The sequence below is a fragment of the Triticum aestivum genome, chromosome 6D (assembly GCF_018294505.1).
Source record: "Triticum aestivum cultivar Chinese Spring chromosome 6D, IWGSC CS RefSeq v2.1, whole genome shotgun sequence".
Lineage (NCBI taxonomy): Eukaryota > Viridiplantae > Streptophyta > Magnoliopsida > Poales > Poaceae > Triticum > Triticum aestivum.
This window is the reverse complement of record NC_057811.1, coordinates 291247756-291274758: the sequence shown is the minus strand read 5'-3', so window position 1 is coordinate 291274758 and position 27003 is coordinate 291247756.

Sequence of the window (27003 nt, the reverse complement as noted above, 5' to 3'; positions counted from 1 at the left end):
GCATCTCAGGAGCTCTTCTGGCCTTCACGCGTGGGGCGCTACAAGGGCCCACCTCACAGCTACGTCCACATGCCTTTTGTCCTGCCGAGCCTGGCGTCCGCCTTCCAGCGCAGCCTACAGAGCATCTTGGCAGCTCAGGAGGCCACGCACCACGTAGTCCTGGCGGAGATGGAGACGCTCCTCAAGGAACCACCTGGACCCCCAGGGCCTCCCGAGGCTCAGGATCCCGGTGGCTCATGAGGAGCAACCCCTGCACCACGCATCTTCAGCTGCCCCAACACTCCTTCTACGACGGAACCAGGTGACATCTTTCAAGTTCTTTTAGCTGGAAGCGCCCCTCGGGCTGCATCGTCCCTAGGCCGCATGGGTCCGTCCCTGTGGCATGTATCCCTTTACATCTTTAGCTTACCTTGCTGGGGGCGCCCCACGGGCTGCATCATCCCCAAGCCGCTCGGGTCTGACCCAGTGGCATGTATCTCCCCTGCGTTTACTTGAGCCAGTTTGCTTTCCATGCTTAATCTATCTATGACTATCACCTGCTTGATTGTCACCCACCACGGGAGCCGCTCACACCGGCACGGCGCTTGTGCATGGGTCCGTTCCTGCAACGTCAACAAATCTGAGCGGTCGAGCTCTAGCCCGCGGCACGCCCCGCGCGCGTCACCTCACCATGCCCTCAGTGCCTTCACTCTCTCACGGAGCGACCAGTGGCCGGCCGGCAATTATAATGGCAATCTGCACCCTTCCTCGTGCTGACTTGCAGGAACCTCCTGAGGACCACAGCAGGTGGTACCACGGGCTCCCCTTTTCTCCCATGTAATCCGCTTGCATGTTAAAAGGGGGACTCCTGAGCATCGCGACTCAGGAGCTCTTACTGGCTCTCCAGCCCTCACCCCTTGGCCTTGACCACGGCATCGTGACCTGGCATACCAGCAGCGGCTGAGCTCGCTCGAGGGCCGGGACCTGAGGACGTAGAGCACGAAGGAGAGCATGGGGAAGAGGAGGAGACTCGTATGGGCCTGACCTGGCTAAGCTACGACCACATATGCACGAGTCTGGCGCCTCGCGAAGGGTCGACCCCGGACTGCCAAGATAAGTTTCACGCTTGGTTCAACCAATCGCTACAGCATAGAGTTCTCATTTGTTTTGCCCCGCTGCGGCAACATAGTCTCCCTTTCCTACCTCTTGGCGGTTGCTTGCGCGCTAAAGGGGACCTCCTGAGCACCGCGTCTCAGGGGCTCTTATTGGACCTCGGGCCGCTCACCTCCTGGGCCTTGACCACGGCATCACGACCTGGCATACCTGCGACGGCTGAAGCCTGCCTGGGGACTGGGACCTGTCAGCGTAGAGCACCAAGCCGTCACGGGGTTGGAAAGGGGAAACCGAGTCGAAACGGGACACGCACGCACACATTTTCATAATAAGGATAATATCAACAAAGAACACTGCAGACCCTTTACACGCAACCGCGGGGTACTTCTCGATTCCTCGCAGGGAAAAAAAGGAAAGAACTTCTAGGAGCCATATCTATACGCGCCTCAGTGGCCGACGCCATCATCAACAGTGGGCCATGGGAGGCTGGCGCCAACCTCATCCACATCAGCGGCGGCGACGGCCGGACACTGGAGCCTTGCTCCGGGCGCAGCGAGAACTTGGGGGCACATAGCTGTCGTCGCTCGTCTCCAGAGTCTCGTGGAGCTCGGGAGAATCGCTGGACCCCCAGGCGTCGCTGCTGCCTCCAGAGGAGCCGCTGGTGACGCGGACAGCAGGCCCTGCCCCTGCTGCGATGCCGTACTGATGGCCACTTCCAGAGTAGCACTCTAGGCGGCGGCCTTCCGCGTCGAAGACCTTGAAGGACATCATGGAGGCGCCGTCGTACTCGAAGTGGATCGCGAGGGCGCCTTCCGCACGGCACGCTCGAGCGACCTCACCCCAGCCTCGGGTCATGAAGATCTCGCCTGAGGGGACGACTTCAACTTCCGCTCCAGTCGCCGGCGCGTCGCAGTCGGCGTGCTGCAGCCAAAGCTCGAGGGGCCCCCTCGGCGGCATCTCGGCAGAGAAGAAGGAAGGGAAGCGGATCCAAGTGCGCGGAGGCATCACCGCCCACAGCACCAGTTCGCGCGAGGAATCCCAGGCGTGGACTCCGGGGGCGGCGACGCGTGCCACCGCGGTGCGGCGACCATGGCCATGGGGCTTGCGGCGCCGCTCGCCGCCTCTTCCTCCTAAGCCCTCGGCTTGGGCGTACAGGGGCAACGGATACCCAGGAGGAGGCCGCTCGTACCAAGGCCTTGTCACCTCCTGTATCACCGCCATGTCACGGCGGTGGACCGGCCTCTTCTTCGGCAGAAGCAGCCCTGGTTCATTGCGGGGAGTCTTTCCCTTCTCCGCAGCGGAAAACCTTCAGATGGGCGCCATTAGTGTCGCTACCAACAACAGAGCAAGGAAGGAGGAGCGAGCGGGGCAAGAAGAGATGGGCGACGGGGGCTCTGCCCCCACCCCATTTATAGCAGGCAAAGGCCAACCATCCCCCCCATGATCACAGGTAATGATGGTTTTTCCTTGCATGCAGTAGGGACTCTTCAAATCGGGCAATTGCCGAGGCAGCGTGAGGAAGCGGAGACACCTACGTCCCATCAACCGCCACGCATCGACCAAGCCCGCAAGCTGGTGGGGCCCGCGGCGCTCCGCATTTGCCCTTTGGCTTTGCCTCGAAGCCAAGTCCGAGCGCGCCTTGGGCTCAGGGGCTACTGTCGGCATTCTGGGAACGGGGGTCCCTAGACTTGCCTGCCTGCGGCCCACAGCGTGGCTCCACAAGCGGGCCCGTACGGCCCATCTTCACCAGCGAGCACTCAAGACCCTCGCGAGGGGCCAAGCCTCGTGAGCCGGACGACACAAGACCTCCTCGGGAGCGGCCTCACTAGGCTGGCTCGCGAGGGGCGGAGAGATCGAGGCAAGGCAAACCTCGCGAGGTTCCAATGATGCAAGCCATGACAATCGAGACCAGGCGGGCGCCAGGCGGGCGCCAGCACGCACAATGTCCTCGTTTCCTCTTCGGTGCTAAGGAGGCAAGCGCAGGCGTGGAGTACCGAGGCATCAAGCAAAGGTTTCCATATCGGTGCAACGAGACCAAGACCAGCAGGATGGCAAGATGGAGGTCATCGTGGAGCCCAAGACAGCGTCACCACCAGAGCCTTTGGTAGGCGGAGACTACTTTTGTCAGGATAAGCTGTACTAGCTGTCCGCCTTCAAACTTGGCCGTTGTGGGACCCCTTCCCGCTCAATATTTGGGAATAGGACCAGGGCCTCTATAAATAGGACTAGCCACCACAGTAGGATGCATCGGATCCTCATCCACTCACCAGCGCACCAAGCACAAGAACACCTCTCCTCAGGAGGCTGTTCTTCCCTTGTACTGTTCATCCTCAGCCCAAGAGGCAATCCACCACCACCACACTTGAGTAGGGTATTACACCACGACGGTGGCCCGAACCAGTATAAATCTTGTGTCCTCGTGTTCTTTGGGTTCGGCGAGCTAATCCGTGATCGTGGAGTGTGAGAGCGTGGCAGAGGAGAGATCTTCGTGCGCACCCCAGTGTTTGAACCTCAAGGGTTTTGCCGGAACCCTAAATCCGATAGGTGGGCCTTAGCAAGTTTGGACTTTTGGTCCGCAATCTTGCACTCCAAGGACTCGCATTTCTTTACGGTGTCCTGGAGCTCCTGCTGGACCTCCCCGACCCTTGCCTCGTGTTTTTCGCGGGCGACTTGTTCCTTCGCCGCTCTCTTCTGGGCCTCAGCCAGCGTGTTCTTGAGGGACTCCACCTCGGTCGCAGCTCCTACGAAATATCATGATAACATGATCAACACAATCAATTCATACCTTTCTAGATCTAAATAGGCCATTGCATACCTTGCTTGTCCTCTAGTTGTTTCTTCACACGGCCGAGCTCTTCCTCGGCCCGCTCCAGACTCTGCTTCAGTTCAGAGACTTCGGTAGAATGGGAGGTCGCAGCCAGCAACGATGCCTCTTATTCACATAGACATGTGTGGTTAGTCTCCTGCTAGAATTATTTGATCCTCTGTCCGGCTTTTCTTTCCGAACACCGGACAGAGTCTCAGGGGCTACTGTCTATACTATGATATTCTTTATTCATAATTACGTCGCATACCTCAAAGCCTATTAGAAGGCTGGTGCAGGCTTCAGTCAGTCCGCTCTTAACGGACTGAACCCTCTCAACCACCGTACCCATAAGGATACGGTGTTCCTCAACGATGGAAGCGCTTTGCAACGCTTCCAATAGAGTATCCGGTGCCTCTGGATGGACAGAGGTCACCGGCGGAATAGGTGCACCTCCTTCTTTTGAAGGAGGCTGCTTGCCTGATTCCAGACCCGTATGGGTCTCCGGACTGGTATTCGGCTGGGGGCCGAATTGGATATGGCCCCCATCGACAGTCTCCAGGGGGATTTTCTCCCCCATGTGTCCGGCGGCCGAGGTATTACCCTCTGGTACCACCCTGATGGCCTCCTGTACCTCTCCCTGGCGTTGGAAGGTCCTTCGGGACAGCACCTCGGCGTCGTCCGTGGCCTTGGGAGAGGAGGCCGCCGATAGTGACCCGATGTCCATCACATTTGAATCCAGCGAATTCCCCGAAGATGAGGATCACTGGGGGCAGGCGTGGGCCGGACTGCAGCGCATGATTCGACATATTAAAACCACGAAGTAAATAATTTGGATATATGTGTGTATAAGTGCCTTTGAGTACTTATGATTCGGCCATGGGCTTCTCTCTGGGGCACCACTCGGAGCTGCTATCAGTGTCCAACGCGGAGTCGTCCGCGAGGGAGACCTTCCCCTTCTTGGACGCCTCGGCCTCCAGATCCATGGAGGCCGCCATTTTCTTCCTTCCCCCTCGGGGGGGGGGGGTTGCTTTCCTCCTCCTCGTTGGTGGCGGGAGAGGAGTGGGTTTTGGCGTCTTCGGACGTCACGTCCGAAGTGCCTTTGCAGCGAAGGCCGCCCCTTCTCGCCTGGCCCTTCTTCTTGGCCTTCTTCTCCGGCGCCTGGTAGGGCACCAAGACCAGCATCTTTTTTAGAAGTGGAATAGTTGGGTCTTCAGGCAGCGGAGCCGGACACTAGATCCGCTCCGCCCTCTTTGTCCAGCCCTGAAAAGACAGATAAGGGAAGCTTAGACATCTTCCTTGAAGGTACGGGTGAAGGATACACGTTGAAATATGAAAAACTTACCAGACTGGCGGGATGGGTCAGGTTGTACCCACGGTCCTCGGTCTTCTTCGGCGACGTCTCGTTAGCCTTAAAAAGCACCTTCCAGATGTCTTCGTGTGTAGTGCCGAAGAACTGTTGCAAGGTCTGGTGTTTGGCCGGATCGAACTCCCACAAATGGCAAGTCCGGCTTTGGCAAGGAAGGATCCGGCGAAAGAGCATCACCTGGATCACATTGACAAGCTTGATGTTCTTATCTACCATGCTCCTAATGCACGTCTGAAGCGTTGTCTGCTCGTCCGACGAAGCCTAGTCCAGGCCCTTCTCTAGCCAGGAGGTGAGCCGCATGATGGCCTCGGACTTAAATTCGGGAGCCGTGGCCCAGTTGGCGTCACGAGGCTCTGTGACGTAGAACCACTGCTGTTGCCACCCTTTGACGGTCTCCACGAAGGTACCTTTGGGCCATGAGACATTGGGCGGCTTGCTCACCATAGTGCCTCCGCAATCTGCATGTTGACCACCCACCACCGTCGGCTTCACATTGAAGATCTTTAACCACAATCCTAAGTGGGGTGGGATGCGGAGGAAGTCCTCGCACACGACAATGAGTGCCGAGATGTTGAGGAAGGAATTTGGGGCCAGATCATGGAAATCTAGCCCGTAGTAGAACATGAGTCCGTGGACGATTGGGTGGAGAGGAAATCCTAACCCGCGAACGAAGTGTGGGATGAATACCACCCTCTCATGGGGCTCCGGGGTGGGGATGATCTGCCCCTTTGCTGGAAGCCGGTGGGCGATTTCCTGGGCTAAGTACCCATCCTCTCGGAGCTTCGTGATGTCCTTCTCCTTGACGGAGGAGGCCATCCACTTGCCCTGCGCTCTAGATTTGGACATGGTCAGAGTGCTTTTTTGAGGCGGAAAGGCTGGAAACTTGGGCGCTGGAGCTCGAGAGTGGGTGGGCAGAGAGAAAAAAGGCGTGGGTGAAAGGGTGAATCCTTATCCCTTTATAAAGGCAGCGAATATCAAGCGCCTCCCCACTCGCCTTAAAACTCGCCTATTCCCCAAGGGTCATGCAGATGGCGCGGTTGGATTACCCACGCCCGTATTGATGGGAATCCCGCAATAAGGGGACACGATATCTGCTTCGACAAGACGTGCCAATGGAAACCGCATCTCAAAACACGGAGCGGGAGGCTAAAAAACGTTTCGAAATAGTGACCGGGCAGGGACGTAATGTCTCGCTGCAAAAGTTGTCAGTGGATGGGACTCATGAAATATTATACTCTCTGCAGTTGTGTGTGGTACTTGTTTGACAAAGCCGGACACGTTTTTTGTGTTCGGAGGCTTCTTCGGAGTATTCGGAGGAGGAACCCGCCTTGCAATGCCGAAGACCATCTGCGTGCTGGACACATCGTCATTGAAGCCTAGTTCAGGGGCTACTGAGGGAGTCCTAGATTAAGGGGTCCTCGGGCGTCCGGGCTAGGTGACGTGGGCCAGACTAATGGGCCGTGAAGATACAAGACAGAAGACTTCCTCCCGTGTCCGGATGGGACTCTCCTTTGCGTGGATGGCAAGCTTGGCGTTCGGATATGAAGATTCCTTCCTCTGTAAACCGACTTTGTACAACCCTAGGCCCCTCCGGTGTCTATATAAACCGGAGGGTTTAGTCCATAGAGGCAATCACAATCATACAGGCTAGACATCTAGGGTTTAGCCATTACGATCTCGTGGTAGATCAACTCTTGTAATCCTCATATTCATCAAGATCAATCAAGCAGGAACTAGGGTATTACCTCCATCGAGAGGGCCCGAACCTGGGTAAACATCATGTCCCCCGTCTCCTGTTACCATCGACCTTAGACGCACAGTTCTGGACCCCCTACCCAAGATCCGCCGATTTTGACACCGACAGTCCCGGCTTAAGCTTCCAGTTTAAGTCGGCCCTTGGGGACTACTCGTTTTGATTCAGTAGTTGCGCATTGCTATGGCATAGCTACAAGATCAAAAAAGACTATCTAAGTCTACAACATATTCAATTCTTTCATATTCAGTAGACTTGGCAGCTGACAGATATATACTTATATGAGAAGCTTTTGTTAGTGTTTACCTCAAAGCGCTCCTTCATGAGGTTAACCAGGCCGGCTTCAAAGTCACGGCTGGTGTGAAGGCGGTTCAGATAACCCGCGTGAATCTCATGGGCATTGAACTGGGCATAGCTCTCCAGGTCCAGCTTCCACTTGCCCTTATCAGCACCTGGGAATTCTTCTTTGGTGCTGTGTTTAGACAAGACGGTAGGGTTGCCTGGTGCTGTGTAAGCCGTCCCAGTAACTATTACGTCTTTAGCTTTGTGAGTTGGCTGAGCGGGGCTGGGCGGCTTAGTATGAGCCAGGTTAACATCCATGGAGTCCATAGTGACATGGTGCTCCTCTAGCGGCAGATCATTAATGGCTACTTCAGAAGTTTGATGCAAAGATTCAGATATGGTTTGCTTCTCAGGGTCAGCAGCTTTGGGATCTTCAGCCGGTTTATTCACTTTCAACTTCTTGCTGGGCTTGGCTATAGCACTGAAAATAAGACACATGACGGGATTAATACATCAATTGAGTAAGTGTTAAAGCAAACAAGCTTAATGTTCTCACCCATGTATAGTTTTGAAAAGAGGAATCTGAGTTCCAGTTGAGTCGCCAGAAGAAGAGTGAGAAGTTCCCTGATAGTTTGAATCATAAGGGTTAAGGGGTTGTCGAATAAGGCCCGCCTTCGGAAAAGCTAAGTCGGAAATATGTGAAACCCCTTCTCGGCGCTTGCGAGGAGCCGGTGTGTTGGGTAAACTGGAGGATAGAATCCCACCGCCACTGTTCCGGGTTGTGCGGTGAACTTCATGCTGCCGTTTCTTCAAAATAAAGTGGGGATCCAAGTAAGCTAAAGGGTGAGAAAACCGTACTTTCCGGCTCGCTTGACAAACATTATGTCTTGGCAGAGGTTCTGAGTCGGAGGAAAGGATAGTTACCTCTTCACCATCTGCATGGCTAGCTTCCGCGTCATCCTGATAGTAATCAATGTCAATAAGATGAACAAAGAAAGAGCCAAGGGAGTCAAGTTCTACCTCCGACTCATCATCCAGAGTAAACGGATCAATTGCATCTACCTTCTTCTTGGCAGGTTTCTTGGTCACCTTGGTCTTGTTCCTGGTCTTCTTGGCCGGTTTATCCTGAAGCTTCTTGCTCCAGAAGGGGGAATCAGCCTGCAGAAAGTTCAAGTAATAATGAGAAGTCAGGTTGACAAATAATGAGTCAGTGAAAATTGCTTGAAAATACTTACAGCTGGCGGCTTGTTGAGGGTGCAGAAGGGGTTAAGCCCCACTTTACAACAAGTTTCCAAGCTCTCGTTGAGCAGAGTCTTGGTCATATCCTTGATCTATTTATCTTCAGACAGATTGGAGAGTAACGCAGTGGATCTTTGACATCGCCAGTATACTCACACATTAAGCCGGATCGGCGGCTTAAGGGAAAGATCCTCCATGCGACCCAAAAACGAACCAGATCGACTCCAGTCAGACCATTGGCCATCAAGGCTCTGATCTTTGAAAATATGGGCATATATTTGGCCCATTCTTCTATGTTGATCTGCTCTGGGAGAGGATGTCTATTGCTAAGCAGACTTTCACAGTAACCCGACAGAGGATTTTCGCCTTTTGGAGAGGTGTCTTTGCAATAGAACCAAGTCTGGTTCCAGTTCTTAGGATGGCTGGGAGGTGCAGTAGCAGGAAACATGGCTTCTTTTCGCCTCTGAATTGAAATGCCCCCTAGTTCTAAGCTGGGCCCATCAGTGAACTCGGTCTAGCGGTTCAGGTAGTAGAATTCCGTGAACAATTCGACAGTAGGCTCCTGTTGAAGATACGCTTCGCAAAAGTCTTGGAAGTTGCAGATGTTTGAAACAGAGTTGGGCCCAATATCTTGCGGATGGAGTTGGAAGAAGTGCAGCACATCACGAAAGAATTTTGAGCCGGGTGGAGTGAACCCCCGGAGCATGTGATTAGTAAAAACTACAACTTTGCCTTCTTTTGGGTCAGGGGTGGTCTTAGTTCCTGGGACTCTCCAGTGATAATGTTTTTTGCAGCTAAAACGCCCACCTGAACATGCTCGTTCAGCGTCTTCTCGGTGACCCGGGAGGCGACCTAGTTGCATGAGGTAACAGTTTTGGTCATTTTGTTGATGAAAGCCTAAAAAGGAAAATATTGCTAGATTAAGGTTATACTATTAAGCCGACCAGTGATAAAAAAGTAAGTGCATTATGCAAGACCAATTCATATGTAGAATAATAAGTGCCATGACGATCAGCATGGTTAAACCGGAAGACGATGCAAGGTTATATAGATTGTGAACATATACTGGCGGCTTAAAAAGGGGACTAATGCTATATGGCGGGTTACGTCCTATTGTATAAACCGCCCGCACGGATGCAGTGCTACAGATCTATAAGTGAAGTTTTTCTAAGTGATGGACAAACAGGTTCCACAGATCAGTTCTATGATTTTGGATCTACAACGGTTCCGAAAAGAAAATAAATTTTAAACCTAAGTTTGCGGCAGCGGAAGAACTCGTGTGCTCGGATGGAATCTTATACAGAAAAAAGCATCTTCTGTGATTGGAAAGGGATGCTAAACTACTACCGCGTGGCTTCAGTATAATGTTCAGATCAAACTACGTGATGTAGAGAGGAAAAATGAGGAATGGTGAAGAACACTGACGAATGGTGAAGAACACCGACGAACGGAGAAAGCCCTAATGCAGATCTGCTACGGGGAAAAGTGAATACTTACTGGCACTGATGAACAGCGGAGGTGCACCGCAGTTCTCTGGTCCGTCCAGGTCAATGCAGCGGCCGGAGTTGAGGATGCTAGAGGAAGACGGCGGCGGCGGAGCTCGGGTTTGTTGACGAATTGCGAGGAGGAAGACAAAGACGAGGGGGCAGGGTAAAAGTGAAAAGGAGGAACCCCCGTCCCTATTTACAAGGAAGTGGATAGATGGCATGTGTGGGAATCGAGGAGGCTGAAAAAATGATTATGTGGCTATGTGGGCGCCTTGATTTTCGGGAGGTCCATTAAGATAGAGATCTGTTGAGATGTCCTAGGCTTTGTGCGAAGTTAATGCACAATGATGTCATGCTGGGTTAACACAATTCTGAGATACGATGTCATGGCGGGTTACAATGATTTGGTAAAAAAATGATAAAGGAAGATTCTGCTAAATCAAGTGGTGAAGATGATGTGAACCAGTTCAAATCAACCTGGGGCCTAATGTTGGGGATGTAACTACTGGGTATGACCCGCCTAGGAGGGGCCGGGTCATGCCACTGGTGGCTTAAAGATGAAGAAGCCAGATAAGGTCCATGAAGATATGAAGATGGTGGCCCATAGAGCAAGCCAATTGAAGGCCCAAGACCCGGAGATGACTTGAGGCCCACGGGTGTGAGCCGCCATATGTTTAGCTTGTTCTGTAAGACTGTCGGATTCTGGGTTCCAGCAAACCCTTGAGGTTCGAACACTGGGGTGCACACAAAAATCTCTCTCTGTCTAGCTCGCTCTCGCAATGATCTCAAGGCCTAACTCAACGAACCCAAAGAACAAGACACACGGGGGTTTATACTGGTTCGGGCCACCGTTGTGGTGTAATACCCTACTCCAGTGTAGTGTGGTGGATTGCCTTGTAGGCTGATGATGAACAGTACAAGGGACGAACAGAGTCCTGAGGAGAGGTGTTCTTATGCTCGGTGAGCTTGTATGGTGGCCTTGGTGGAATGGATCCATTCCAAGATGAGATGCCTCCTACGGTGGTGGCTAGTCCTATTTATAGAGGCCCGGGTCCTCTTCCCAAATATTAGGCGGGAAGGGATCCCACAATGGCCAATTTGAAGGGGGACAACTAGTACAAGTTAACCTGACATAAGGTGGTCTTCGCCTGCCAAAGGCTCTGGTGGTGACGCCGTCATGGGCTCTGTGGTGACCTCCGTCCTGCCGTCCTGCTGGTCTTGGTCTCGTTGCACCAATATGGAAGCCTTTGCCTGATGCCTCGGAACTCCTCGCCTGCGCTTGCCCCTTTAGCAGCAAAGAGGCAGATAGTAATCTGTGCTCGCTGGCGCCCGCCTGGCCTTGGTCGTCATGGCTCACATCACGACTACCTCGCGAGGTGCCCCTTTCCTTGATATCTCCGCTCCTCGGGAGCCAGTCTAGAGAGGCTGCCCCTGAGGAGGTCTTGCGTCGTCCGCCTCGCGAGGCTCGGCCCCGCGCGAGGGTCTTGAGTGGTTGTTGATGAAGATGGGCCGTACCAGGCCACTGGAGCAGCCACGCCCTGGGCCACAGGCAAGCAAGTCCGGGTACCCCTATTCCCAGGACACCGACAGTAGCCCCCGGGCCCAAGGCGCGCTCATACTTGGCTTCGAGGCGAAGCCAAGGGTCAAGTGTGGAGCATCGCGGCCCCTAATAGCCTGCGGCCTTGATTGACGTGTGGCGATTGACAGGACGTGGGCGTCACTTCCCCATGCTGTCTCGGCAACCGCCCGACTTGACGAGTCCCTGCGGCATGCAGAAAAACCATCATTACCTGCGATCATGGAAGCTGGCGGTTGGCCTCCCTCGGGGCTATAAATGAGGAGAGGGGCGGAGCCCCCGTCGCTCATCTCTTCCTCCATTCCGCCCGCTTCTTCTTCCTCCTCCTTGCCGCGACACTCATGGCGCCAGTGAAGAGGTTCTCGGCCGCCGAGAAGGGGAAGGCTCGCCAGGAGGGGCCTGGCTCGCCACTGCCTAAGAGGGGGCGTGGTCGCCCCCGCAAGCATGCCTCAACCCCTGTTGTGGTCCCTCGCGGGCGTGGGCGAACTTCCTCGGGGTCCGGCACCGTCCTTGGTGGCCATGGCGGCGCTTCTTCACGCGGCGGGAGCCGCCTAGGTCGTGGCAGCCCCGTCAATGAAGGGAGGCGCGCCATCGTCGCTCGGCCTCCCCGGCCGCGCTTCCACTCCGCGGAGGTGCTGCTGGAGTTCGTCGTCTGGTCGGAGAACCCGGCCGGCACCTGGCTTGAGCTTCCGCACACCTTTGCTAGCGAGCTGTCGTCCCCTGGTCCTGGCGGCCTCTGGCTACAGGCCGACGGCTGCTGCAGCAAGGCTTCTTGGGTCGCGGTGGAGGTCTCTGTCGCGGGCAATGTAGCCCTGGCCTGCGGCTGGCAGACGTTCTCCCACGCGCGCGGCGTGAGTAGGCGGTGCACCCTCCACTTAAAGTATGACGGCGCAGCGGCCCTCATCGTGAGGGTGTTCGGGGAAGACGGGCGCCGCGCCGGATGCTTCCCCGAAGACAACGATGGTGACGAAGTGCTCGGCCTTGACGATGGTCGTGACGAGGATGAGGGTGAACTCGCCCTCAACGACGGCCGCGACTCGTCTTGTGGTGACAGCTCCTCCTCTGGTGGAAGCTCCAGCAGTGGCGGCTACGACCAGCCGCCACGTTGTCGGGCTCGCTTCGAGGACGGTGGCGGATCGTCCCGTCGCCGCGTCCAGTGAAGCGCGAGGAGGGCTCCGTCTGAGTCTAGGGGGCCGATCCTCGCGAGCAGCCGCGTCACAGGAGCCGCTTTTGCTTGTCCTCTCCTTTCCTTTCCTCCTGCATTGTCAGAAACGAGTATGGGGCCCTGCGGGGGCGTGTGTTGAACCATGGTGCTTATGTTGCTTTTGTGGTGTGTTTATACTTTCTGGGTTGTGTCGTGAGATCTGTGCCTTACACGGGTGTAGATGGGTAACTTAGCTTGATGCATCCGGGGTAGCTTTGACCTCATGAGGGCGCGCGCCTCGGGGCACCTGGTGGGGTTTCCCTGCTGCTGATTCGGGCGATATCGCGAAGCTGCAACAATTCGTTAAGAAATCCTTAACCCGTCTCGCGCGAGGCCTCGGGCATGGGCTGGTCATGGACAAATGCTCCACGTCACGGTACCCTTGGGGCACGGACTAAAAAAGGGATGCGCCGATCACATGCTCAAACGAGGGTGCCTCGCGGAGACCAGGGGAGTGCGCACGCGCGCGTGCCTGTCCAGCCCCTCGCGAGGCGCGCGAGGGAGAGCGTCGGGCAACTGCCGCTCTCCCAGGCACAAAACAAAAAATCGAGGGAAGAATCAGAGAGAAGGGGGGGTCAACCAAGCCATCGAGAAATGCCAGAACTTCAAATTTCATTAAAGAAAAAGGGGTAAGCCAACTACAGAAAGCAAATGAATAGCCGCGTCCGGCACCTAGTCTAGTCTTCTCACCAGCGCGGAGCTAAGTGCTACCACTAGGACGTGGGAGGGAGCCCCCGAGGCCCGAGGGCAGCACTCCGGAGACTCCGGGGCTTGTACAACCCCACTCATTATTACGTGAGAGTGTCACGAGCGGAGAACTTCACAGGCACTAGGCCTTGCTTCATGGGTAGAACTTTCGGAGATGCTGGATGTTCCAGGCGTTCTGGTTAGGGATCCCGTCCTGCGTCTCTAGGCGCGCAGCGCCAGGCCTGGAGACGCAAGCAATCCTAAACAGGCCCTCCCACATGGGCGAGAGCTTGTGCAGCCCTTCCCTGGAGAGCACTCGCCTCAGGACGAGATCACCCACCTCGAGCGTCCTGGAGCGGACGCTGCGACGGTATCTTGCCACTCGGAGCGAGGCTTCAAGGCGGCGTTCCTCCCCCAGCACAAGGTCCATCCCATTCATGGCATCCTGCTGCGTCTCATCAAACACCAGGACCCACGCGGAGCGATGCCTTACCTCGTGAGGGAGAACTGCTTCTGCTCCATAGACGAGGAAGAATGGGGTCTCGCTTGTTGGCTTGGTGCTGGTGGTGCAGATGGACCACAGCACGGACTGGAGTTTGTCGTGCCAGCCCCTGCCGCAGGCCTCGAGCTTCTTCTTGAAGGTCCTGGTCTTGAGGCCCCTCAGGACCTTCGCGTTGGTGCGTTCGGCTTGGCCATTGCTCCTAGGGTGTGCCACCGAAGCATAGCAGATCTGCGTTCCAAGGTTAGCACAATATGTCTTGAAGAGCTTGCTAGTGAACTACGAGCCATTGTCAGTGATGATGCGGTTAGGAACCCCGAACCGGCTCACGAGGCCCTTGATGAACTTAACTGCCGACCCGGCTGGGATGGTGCGGACGGCTTCCACCTCTACCCATTTGGTGAATTTGCCGATGGCGACGTAGAGGTAGCGGTAGCCCTTAGGCGCTCGTGGGAACAGGCCTAGGATATCCAGCCCCCAGACCGTGAATGGCCGCGAAAGTGGGATACTCTGGAGGCCCTGGACCGGCTGGTGGATTTGCTTGGCATGGAATTGGCAGGCCTCGCAGGACTTCACCAGCTCAGTTGCGTCGTTGAGTGCCGTGGGCCAGTAGAACCCGCTGCGGGATGCCTTGCCGACCAGGGACCATGACGACGAGTGATGCTCGCAGTCTCCGCCGTGTATGTCAACTAGCAACTCGTTCCCCTGATCCCTGGAGATGCATCGCAAGGACACATCATTTGGTCGCCTTCTGTATAACTCACCATCCTGTATGCACGTCGTAGCCTGCCGGGCCACGTGCTCCGCATCCTCCTCTTTCTCCAGCACCCTCGCGAGGTTCGAGCGCCAGGAGCAGGCGTGCGCCTGTGGTAGGGCCATAGGCGGGGGCTCCCGAGGCTGGTGGTTGGGAGAGCTCCTCCCGAGATGGTGCAAGCCCCGTAGACGGGGGTGTTGCTGAAGGCTTGAAGAGTCGCTCCTCGAAGACGCCTGGCTCCTGGGGCAGGCGCTTGGATGCCCTTCTGGCGATGTCGTCGACTTCCTTGTTCGTGCCGCGAGGCCCGTGTTGTAGCTCCAGGCCCAAGAACTGCTTCTCCATCTTACGCACCTCCGCGAGGTACGCCTCCATGTGCTCGTCCCTCGGCTCATACACTTTGTTGGAGAAGTTGACGAGGAGCTGTGAGTCGCCCCTGATGGTGAGATGCTTCACCCCCAAGGCCGCGGCAGCCTTGAGGCCGGCGATCAACCCCTCATACTCCGCGATGTTGTTTGAGACCTTCTCGCCCCACTGGAAGCAGAGCTGTACTACATAGTATAGCTTATCTTGACTGGGGAAGATGAGCACGGCGCCGGCCCCGCACCTTGGCGTGCGAAAGCGCCATCGAAGTACATGACCCAGCCATCCGGCGCTTCGCTTCCTGGCAAGAGGGATTGGACCTCGTCTGCCTCAGGCTCCGGAGCGTCGGTCCATTCTGCCATGAAGTCAGCGAGGGAGGCTCCCTTGATGACTCTAGTTGTGCTGAACTCCAGCTGAAACACTTGCAATTCGATGTTCCATTCGGCGACCCTTCCCGCCCCGTTGGGGCTCCAGAGCACCCTCTCTAGTGGGTAGGCTGAGACGACCTTAATTGGGTGGCCTTGAATGTAATGACGCAGCTTGCGCGAGGCCACCAGGAGTGCGAGCAGAAGCTTCTGTGGCATGGGGTATCGCGCCCTCGTGTCCCGCAACACCGTGCTGACGAAGTACACCGGGTGTTCGACGAGGGCGGGAGCGTCGATGGAGCTTGGGGCGTCTGGGGGTTGCGGCGCCTCTCGAGGTGGGGTATCCTCAGGAGCTTGGTCATGCGTCGGGGCCTCCGCAGGCCGAGGAACGCCATCTTGCATGGCCTGATCATCTACGAGCGTTGTTGTAGCTTTAGCAGCGTCACCTTGGTGCCGCTCCGTCTCAGCCAAGGGTGCGGCATTACTCGGCGCGCTCTTGTCCTGGCGCTCCTCCCGGATGGCCACCAACGCCGCACTGGCTGAGTGAGGCGTGGCAGCCAGGTATAGCACCAGGGGCTCGAGGGGACGAGGCGCTACCATCACCGGTGGGCTTGTCAAGTATCTCTTGAGGTCTTCAAACGCCAGGTCGGCCTCCGGGGTCCACTACAAAAAAATACACTTCCGTGATGATACGTGTTTGTCACAGTAGGTCGCGTTTTTTGTCATGCATGTACATCCATGATGATTTTATGACAGAATCAAGATAGTCATACATGTGCTGTCGTAGAAGTGTTCCATGACATTACCAAAATTATCATCACGGAAGTGTCCACTTCCATGACGATAAATCGCGCGTCACAGAAGTGCTTTCGTCAAGGGTGACCGACATGTGGCATCCACCGTAACGGAACGCCGTTAAGCTATCGGGTCGGGTTTTGGATCCGATAACCCATTAACAGCCCCGACCAATGGGAAATTTCCACGTGTAAAATTCTTATTGGCCGGACGAAACACGTGTCAGCTCGTCAGTGGGTCAGATAGGCGCCTATGATATGTCGTTACGTGCCACGGCCCACCACTGGCACATTTAGCTTACAAACCGGCCCGTTTGACTTGGTCAAAAGTTAACGGGCTGGCCCATGAAAAGCCTGTTAACGGTCTCTTCGTAAATAGCCCATTTTACGGCCCGTTAACTCATGGCCCGTTAGGCCCTAAAGGAAATCGGCCCAACAATGTCATGTGGGCCGTCGAATATAACACCAACCCATTTCACTTTCGGCCGATGTATGGCCCATGACGTCTTTCGGCCCATATGAGGCCTTCGTATCTTTCGGCCCTTTGCAGGCCCACGGTGACTCTAGCCCATAATGAACAGTAATTTTCTTTATACCCGTTAACGGCCCGTGATTTACATGGGCCGTTTCCAGCCCGTGTTAGCTTTCGGCCTATTGACGGCCCATACGTTCTTGGGCTCCTTTTTGGCCCTCGATTACTTCCGGCCCGTTACTGGCCTGTTCCCCTAATGGGCCAAATTCGGCCCATGGCAAGAGTCAGCCCATTACTGGCCTGTTCCCCTAATGGGCCAAATTCGGCGCATGGCAAGAGTCGGCCCGTTACTGTCCTGTTACCCTAATGGGCCAAATTCGGCCCATGGCAAGAGTCGGCCCGTTTCTGGCCTGTTAACCCGTTGCGCCGTTTCCAGCCGGTCCTATATTCTGGCCCATTAACGACCCGTTATGCCTGTGACAGAATTAAGCCTTTGCTGTCCTACGGCCTGTTAACGGCCTGTTACCGTGCTGGACCGATACCAATTACGCCCGATTACGACCCATGTAGACCCATTTATCCGACGGCCCGAGGCCCACCGATTACAGGCCCATTTATCGACGGCCCGTAGGAGACCCATGGATCCTATGGCCCGTATATGGCCCATGGTAGTTGCGGCCACTAGCAAACCAGGGAAAAAGAAGACTAGGAAATAAATAAGGCCGAAACTAACGCTAGGCTATTAAGGCGATTGCACAGATTACATCCACTCGGCATCAAAGATCACCACCAGTGCAAATATAGGGAACACCCTACACTATACAAAAATGGCTTGCTATTTTCTTCAGCCGGTGGCTGCACATTAAGAATAAATTTTGTATCGCACCAAAACAAATTACAACTATATAACAAAAGGAAGGTTGGCATAAACTTAACAGTCTAGCAGATAAATGCACCACCAGACGTTCAGAAGCTCAGTTCATTTGACTGACTGTTACGTTTTCATGTTGTATTGTCCGATGGAGCACCATAACCCTCGCCTTCATTTCCCCTAGGCTCCTGAACAACATAGCAAATGTCTGATAGTCTGGTTTCAAAACCATGCATATCTTGACGACATTGAGCAATGTTTCTCCTTGTTTCACAAAGGGTCTCTGTTAGGGAATGGACTCGTGTCTGGAGCGCAGATACAACATTGCTTTGAGCCTGCATATCTTGATCATGAGGCAGTTTGGACGATATTGCCTTAACAACCAACCCAGTATTACGCAGGAACATGCTTTTGGCACTATTAGTGGACAGGTACTTTGTGACGCCCCGAGACCGACGCTCCAGACGCCCTCCATGTTTTGCATGACCGTCGTGTGTTTATTTGTTGTTGTTGCATTTTATCATGGCATCATACGCATTGCTTCCGCATGTTTTCATAAAGCTTGCATCCGCTCGTAGTTGCCGCGTTCCCCCTTGCCTCGTTGACCGTTCCGAGACCAACCGGGTATTCGATTCCCTCTTGTCAAACCACCTAACCTCTCTGCCTGCCACCGACCACCTGCGCAACCATGTCCGAATCTTCCCCGAACCCGACCTGGCCAGTCATCACCGTTGCATTCAGATCATCCCCAAACATCCCTAAATCATCTCCATTTTCTTATTTAGACTCCCTAACCTATTTATTCTCGACCGCCCGATTATGATCAGACGGACCAGTTTAAACCTACCCTAATCCCCTACCTATATATATAGACTAACCCTAGCCCTGTCCCATCCATCCATCAAATCCTCCCCGCAGCCGCCACCCAGTCCTCCTTGTTCCTCGGGATCTTGCCCGATCCACTTGATCCAGCCACCCGACCAGCCTCCTTCCTCGTTTTCCCCATCGGGCCAACCACCTCCTCCCCTCGATCCACCCCGATCCAACCACATCTCGCAGCCACTCACCAATCCAACTCCACCCTGCCGTAGCGCCACCCGCCGGTTCAGCACGAGCTCCTCCCGAGGCCAGCCACCGACCACCGCACCACCAGGCCACTTCCCCGTGCCCAGATGCTCCACCGCCGCCTTGCTCTGTCCTCTCCGTCCTCCCGATGTTTAGCAGCACCAGCAACCCCGAGCGTGGCGCCGGTCCTTCTATCCCCGAGCAAGCCGCAGCTCACCATCACCAACAGATGAGTTCCCCGTCGTGCTCTGCTCCCTTCCTTCCCCATCTGCTCTCTCTTTTCTCTCCCTCTCACGCTGCTCACTGTTGTCTACGCAGTGTCGCCATGGATAGGAGCCCCGCCATGGATCTCCAAGTCTGCGGCTGCGTTGTCCCGGGCCCCCCTCGTCGTCGTCCCCGCAACCAAGTCCCGTGCTCCTCTACATCCAGCTACGACGAGTCAGCCGCAGGACTCGTCGCTGCATCCCCAGCCTCACGCATGGAGCCCCGCACCTATGCTTATGCGCTCGCCCCGACTCTGCCCACCGAAGCCACTAGGATCCCGCCGCCGGAGCAAGCAGCTACTCCTCGCCGCCCCATGCGCTTCGGTGAGCCATGCCGCCGCTTCCCTCTCCCTTCGCCTCGTGCTCTTTCTCCTTCCCTCACCTCTCCGTCGCTCGTGTCTCACTGTTCGAGCAGGACCACCGCCGCTGCCACGGATGGCTGTGCCACGCGCCCGAGCTCCGTCGGCCGCCGCCGTTGCCCGGATCCGATGTCGGACGACTCGAACCGCCCCGTTCCGGCCAGTTCCCGCCGACCCCGTCGCCAGAACCTCCCCTGGCGCCGTCTTCTGCATCGCCATGACCTGCTGCTCTTGCCTCTGTTGGTAACGAGCATCAGGAGCCTGCTCGTCCCGAGCGTTGACCGCGCCTCCAGCGACCCCCAAGGCCCAGCGCGCCTCCTCACCCAGCCCGCACTGTCTCAGCCGCCACCACCGACCTGGGCTAAAGCCCATGGGTGAGCGCCCACAGCCCCTCCTCTCTGTTGGGCCAGCCAGTTTCGGCCCGCTTATGTTTTTTCAGCGTCGGCGAATTTAGCTAATTATCCAGAGTTGGCAGTTTTCCAGAAAAACCCTCATGATCATGCATTTAATAACTCCAGAACTGTGCATCATATGTAAATAATTTATACATGTAAAATGCTTAGAATTTTGTCTAGTTTCATAATATGCTACTTTCATCCATGTTTAAAATGTTTAAATTGCTGTTTGCATTAATTTGCTTAAATGCCATGCTAAAATGTTTTATTTCATAACTAAATAACCGTAGCTCCAAATTTAATAAACTTTATATGTAAATGGGGTAGAAAAATGCATAGATTAACTTGGTGCACTTTGTTTTACTACTTAACAACATTAAAATATGGTTTAGGGCAGAACACTACCAAATTCGAAATATGCATATGGGGATTTTCCGGAATTGTTGTTTGTTATTTCCGGCCTCATTTAAACTTGCCTAAATAGTTAGTTTTCATATGCTTCACCCCTTGTAATGTTTAATAACATTTAATATTGTTGGGTACATAATCGAGAGCAAACTAAATAACTTGAATGTGGTGTTTCATCAATATGCAACTCTTTGCATATTGAGCTCCACTTAACTTGTAGTATTGTTTGTTGCACTTTGCCATGCCATGCCTTATTAAACCGGACATGCATCATACTTGGTTGCGCATCATGCCGTGCTTATGTGTTGGTTGTTTACCATGTTGTTTGCTTATTTCCGGTTTATGTCTCTCGTTAGCTTCGGTTTCGTTCCGGAGTTGTGAGGATTCGTTCGACTACGTCCGTTTGTCTTCTTCATGGACCCGTTCTTCTTCCTTGCGGGATCTCAGGCAAGATGACAATACCCTCGAAATCACTTCTATCTTTGCTTGCTAGTTGTCCGCTCTATTGCTATATCATGCCTCCCATGTTGCCATGTCAAGCCTCTAACCATCCTTTCCTAGCAAACCGTTGTTTGGCTAAGTTACCGCTTTTGCTCAGCCCTTCTTATAGCGTTGCTAGTTGCAGGTGAAGTTGAAGTTGGTTCCATTTTGGAACATGGATTTTTTGGCATATCACAATATCTCTTATTTAATTAATGCATCTATATATTTGGTAAAGGGTGGAAGGCTCAGCCTTATGCCTGGTGTTTTGTTCCACTCTTGTCGCCCTAGTTTCTGTCATACCGGTGTTATGTTCCTTGATTTTGCGTTCCTTACGCGGTTGGGTGATTTATGGGACCCCCTTGACAGTTCGCTTTGAATAAAACTCCTCTAGAAAGGCCCAACCTTGGTTTTACCATTTGCCACCTAAGCCTTTTTCCCTTGGGTTTCGCGGACTCAAGGGTCATCTTTATTTAACCCCCCGGGCCAGTGCTCCTTCGAGTGTTGGTCCGAACCGAGCAGCCTGCGGGGCCACCTCGGGGAAACTCGAGGCCTGGTTTTACTCGTAGCTTGACTTATCCGGTGTGCCCTGAGAACGAGATATGTGCAGCTCCTATCGGGATTTGTCGGCACATCGGGCGGCTTTGCTGGTCTTGTTTTACCATTGTCGAAATGTCTTGTAAACCGGGATTCCGAGACTGATCGGGTCTTCCTGGGAGAAGGCTTATCCTTCGTTGACCGTGAGAGCTTATAATGGGCTAAGTTGGGACACCCCCGCGGGGTATTATCTTTCGAAAGCCGTGCCCGCGGTTATGTGGCAGATGGGAATTTGTTAATGTCCGGTTGTAGAGAACTTGACACTTGACTTAATTAAAATACATCAACCGTGTGTGTAGCCGTGATGGTCTCTTTTCGGCGGAGTCTGGGAAGTGAACACGGTCTGGGTTATGTATGAACGTAAGTAGTTTTAGGATCACTTCTTGATCATTTCTAGCTTCGCGACCGTTGCGTTGCTCCTCTTCTCGCTCTTATTTGCGTATGTTAGCCACCATATATGTTTAGTGCTTGCCGCAGCTCCACCATATTACCCCTTTCCTTCCTATAAGCTTAAATAGTCTTGATCTCGTGGGTGTGAGATTGCTGAGTCCTCGTGACTCACAGATTCTACCAAAACAGTTGCAGGTGCCGACGATACCAGTGCAGGTGATGCTACCGAACTCAAGTGGGAGTTCGACGAGGACCTTGGTCGTTACTATGTTTCGTTTCCTGTTGATCAGTAGTGGAGCCCAGTTGGGACGATCGGGGATCTAGCAGTTGGGTTATCTTCTTATCTTTTGGCTTTGACCGTAGTCGGTCTATGTGTGTACTCTGATTGATGTATGATTTATTTAAGTATTGTGTGAAGTGGAGATTGTAAGCCAACTCTCTTTATCCCATTCTTGTTCATTACATGGGATTGTGTGAAGATGACCCTTCTTACGAAAAAACCTACAATGCGGTTATGCCTCTAAGTCGTGCCTCGACACGTGGGAGATATAGCCGCATCGTGGGTGTTACATACTGACCCACTGCAGCAAGAGCTGACATTGCGGTTATAGTTGCCTCGCCACCTTCAGAACGTGGCGGTTCCACCATTTTTTCCATAGCTCGCTGAAAAGTTGAGGTTTTACATTAGTAGTACCAGAACAGAAGATATTAAGGAGGCAGCAAAACCAAACAAAATAGCTTTGGTCTATATACAGAACTTATTCTGGTGAACCCATGTAAAATATTAGTTGTATTTTATTGCAAAGTACATAATAAAACCAGGTTCCAAACATATGACCATGTACCATCGCTAATGTATTGTCTATTTCTTCACATTGTATTGAGGGCTAAGGATAAAGAGATGAAGTTTATAATACGGTAAGCATAGTATGACATCATTCATATCACAAAACAACTGAGAACAGACAAACATGCAATTGTAACGTTGTGTGGGCAAGTCCAGCACGGAACTAGTTTACGGGTCAAGATCAAAGGAACATCACTCCTCTCTTTTAAACCTTGTAAGGTGCAATGATACGCTAAGACAATTGTGTATAAAATTGAAAAGAGTAATAGACATTGGCTGCAAACCATGCAGTTCAAGGCACAAGTCAGAGTAAGTAGTCGTTAAAAGGCATGAGGATTAAGGACTTACAACGGCGGCTTTGACTGGTGTAGTCATGCCCTTCTTCTTGCTGGTGTAACAGTCCTTGAAGATTTCCACAGCATTTGGTTCAGGTACTTTTTGGTCCTTGCGGGCTTTCCTCTGCATTTCGAACAAGTCAATATAGATCTGATAATATGGTACAGCGAAAAGAGTGAAACAACAGCTAAATACAAGAGCCTCACAGTGTGCAATATAGCTACAAGATCCTGTCGTCCGTTGGAATTTCACTTTCGTACGGTTGGCCTTGTTCTTTGAACAGTTCACCTACAAGAAGATAGATTTGTGTGGCACATGCGTAAATAGGACTTCAACATGTGATCTGATCACATATATATAATGTACCTGATACTTCGGATCAGACCAGTGTTTAACAAGGCCCCTCCAGTCTTCATCCGATATATTTTCCACTGGAGATGTTTGGGAAAGTTCACTGTTAGCCTTGCCTTCAAAGTGAGTTTTCCTCAAGTTATACCGATACTGTCGCAGAGCAGACTTGAAAACATGGGTGCAAGCTTATCTGGTTGTATCATCTTGGCTATCCAACTTGAACCTCATCTGTTGAAAATTATGGGAGTCCCATTATCAGCAACCTAGAAAGTATGGGACAGAACAAGACGATATTACTAGTTTCCATACATAACCATACTTACAGATAAATGGTCGAGGAAGGTGTTGAACTGGGTTTCGTCTTTGTCATTCCTGTACTGAATCCATGTTGGGAGGATATGTACATGACACCTAAAGGCAACCGCTGCCTCTGATACTAACTTGGCTGACTCTGTAGCATCACGTGGCCTTTTTAAACCTACCTCAAAATGGATCTCCATTCTTCCTCCTCTAGATTTAGTTAACCTATCGAGCATTATCCCTGATGTTTGTTTCCTCTTGCGCCTAGGTGCTAGTCCAACAATGAACATAGGAAGTGTTAGTGTACATCAAACTATGAGACTACATATAAAGAAGCATGCAACTGTAACTTGACTCCAGCAACTACCTTCTTGCTGTTGAAGCTCACAAGGTTCATCTGATATTGCCAACTCGTCTTGTGTCAAGAGTGCTTGGGAAGTAGTGTCAGGTGGCAAGGGAGCTTGGGAACGTGCTGCTAGCTCAGTTGACGCACGAGTAAGTCGTGCAGCTGGTAGTACTGTGGTAGGTGTTGCAAGAACTAGGGCTGTCTCTGCTTGTTTGGTGGCAGCTATTTGTTTCTGTTTGGCTTTTTTGCAACTCGTGTAGCATGGGATGTCGTGTTTGTAGAATTTTCCGCTGGACTTTGACCTTCTATTGCACCATCAGTACTAGCAGAATCTGCAGGATTCATCCGCTTCTCATTCCCTGGCATTCTGTGTTTCTTCCTCTTTCTCTGTGCCATGTTAAGTCAAGCCGACAAGAAAAACGAATAACAATTTAGTTCTTCAGAAAAAATTGATGCGTGATGCAGACGAACTGAACTTTGATGTTAGACAACCACATGATAGGAGGATGTAATATGTATGAAAAACAGGACGAAAGAGATAACCAGAACTATGATGTGTAAACTAAGAAGAAGACATTTCACCAAATTAGAAGCAATGCAATGGAAGGTCGACACCATATGAAAGATGCTACAAATATCGCTCTGCCAAGTTAACAGTGTCTCATCATAAATGGCGTTTAAACAAATGTGAAGCAGTACAAGAAATAAATCATATGCAAGATGCAAACAACATCACACTACCATGTTAGAGGTCTCTCGTCATTAGTGCCATTGCATATTCACAGCATTGCATATTCACAGCTTATGATGTGTAAACTAAGGAGAAGGCATTTCAACAAATTAGAAGCAATGAAAGCTAGACACCATATGAAAGATGCAACGAATATCACTCTACCAAGTTAAAACTGTCTCTTCATAAGTGCCATTTCAACAAATTAGTAGTACAAGCTAGAAAAGAATGTGAGATGTAACCTATATCACACTCCAAAGTCAAACGTGTCTTATGATAAGTGATTGTTGCAGGTTACACAACAGTAGTAATTTGATGTAAGAACATGGTGTGATAGACAGATATTGTATGTTCTAGAAACAGGAACACGTGTCTTATTCAAGTATAATGTGTAAAGTAAGAAGATGGAATTCAACAAAATTAGAAGCAATACAAGCTAGACATCACACATAACATGCAACCACATATAACAGTGCCAAGTTAGAGGGAGCACCGGTGATGCTGCACTAGGGGAGACGTGCTCATCATAAACACAGCTTTGTTGAGTGTCTATGCATGTGTTGTCTTGGAAATCATCTTGGGGATGTGGAGGAGTAGAAACTGTAGAGGCCCTCCGTTCGGAAGGAGCATCTTTATCCGCTGCCTTGCTAACTTCCTTCCGCTTTATTGATTTTGAATTGTCAAGTAAAACCGACAAGAAAAAGCAATAAAATTCTCTCTTCAGAACTCATTCATGCATGATACTGACAATCACTACTTTGATGTAAGGCAAACACATGATACCAGGATGGAATATGTACGAAAAACAGGACGACATGGCATGTTCACAACTGTTTGTGTAAACTAAGCAGAAACCATTCCAGCAAATAAGAAGCAATGCAAGCTAGACACCACATGAAAGATGCAACCAATATGACGCTGCCAAGTTAAAAGCGTCCCATCATAAATGGAATTTCAACAAATTAGAAGCAGCGCATGCTATAAATCATATGAAAGATGCAACTAATATCGCACTGCATATACTAAAGGTGTCTCGTCATGTTGATTGATGCGGGATACAAAAAAAACAATAGTTTTATGTAAGGACATGCTTAATAGACAGATGTACTATGTACTAAATACATGAAGACATGTCAGATTAACAGGTATAATGTATAAGCTAAGCAGACTAGCACATGCAGTTTAACCAGATTGGAAGAATTACAATCTAGACACCATATGCAACATGCAACCACATATCACGCTGCCAAGTTAGAGCAAGCACCTGCGATGCTAGTGTAGGGGAAATGCTGTAATCAACAACAGAGCTACATTCACTATCTTCATCTAGCATTTCTGTTTCTTGAGAATCATGTCGGGAGGCTGACGCTGCATTCTTTAAATGAGGAGTAGTCCCCTTGCCTGCCTGCCTCGTCATAAGTGATTGATGAGGGATACACAAGAACATTAGTTTGATGTAAGAACATGGTTAATACACAGATGTACTAGTATGAACCAAAAACAGAAAGGTATGTCATATTCAAAGGTATAATGTGTAAGCTAAGCAGATGCAATTTAACCAAATTAGAAGCAATACAAGCTAGACATCCGGCTGGAGTGGTGAGCATGATCATGTAGGACCTGAGAGCCTGGTGGGACGCGGGCTGCTTCGCCACCATCACAGCTTTTTAGTTGGCTTCCAGGTGATGCCTATCTTTGCTGGGCTTGTCACTGGCTCGGCCAGTGCCCTGACTAGCTATTTGTCTTCTGGTTCTGACAGGATGGTGGTTCATGTAAAAAAAATCTCTTTCCTTATCTTACCGACTTCGGCCTTTCGAATACAAGCTAGACACCATATGGAACATGCAACCACATATGACACCGCGAACTTAAAGAAAGCACCTGGGATGGTGGTTCATTGCGAGCGAGGTCATCAACTCCAGAGCTACGTTTACCGTCTCCATCTGCTGACACTGCACCCTTTATAGCGCTGTAACGTGTCTTGCCTACCCGCATACGAAGCAGGAGCGACTTCTCTCTTTTCTTTTTGGCTTCTCTCATGGCAGCAGAGTCTGAAATACCCTTGCATAAAAATACAATAGTGAGAGTAAGGGTGAAGTGTGTGCAGAACTAGTGCACTGTAAAAGTAGCAGATAGCAGGTGGCTGAAAAATAAATGACATGAGACATATGATAGCTCTACAACATTGCATGGCAAACAAAATTAGATTCTACTCCGTATGATTTTGTAATATATGAGCACAGGAAATGCAGGTACTCCTCCAGACACCACCACATGTGGTCATATCTAAGATAACAGTCGACTGAAAATAAATAGGTCAGTCGATTTTTTTAATGAACCGTCCAATCTATAAGGAACGGGCAGATGGCCTTCATCTACCTCCCGCCAGTCACTGTTGATGATCTTTCTCGAACCGCCAGCGACCACCGGCCCAGACCCCTGCCTCCGCCGCCCCGCCCTCCCATCGACCTCACACCACCGCCGTGCTTGGCAGCGCCCCAGGCCATCCCTTTAATCCCGGCCGACCTC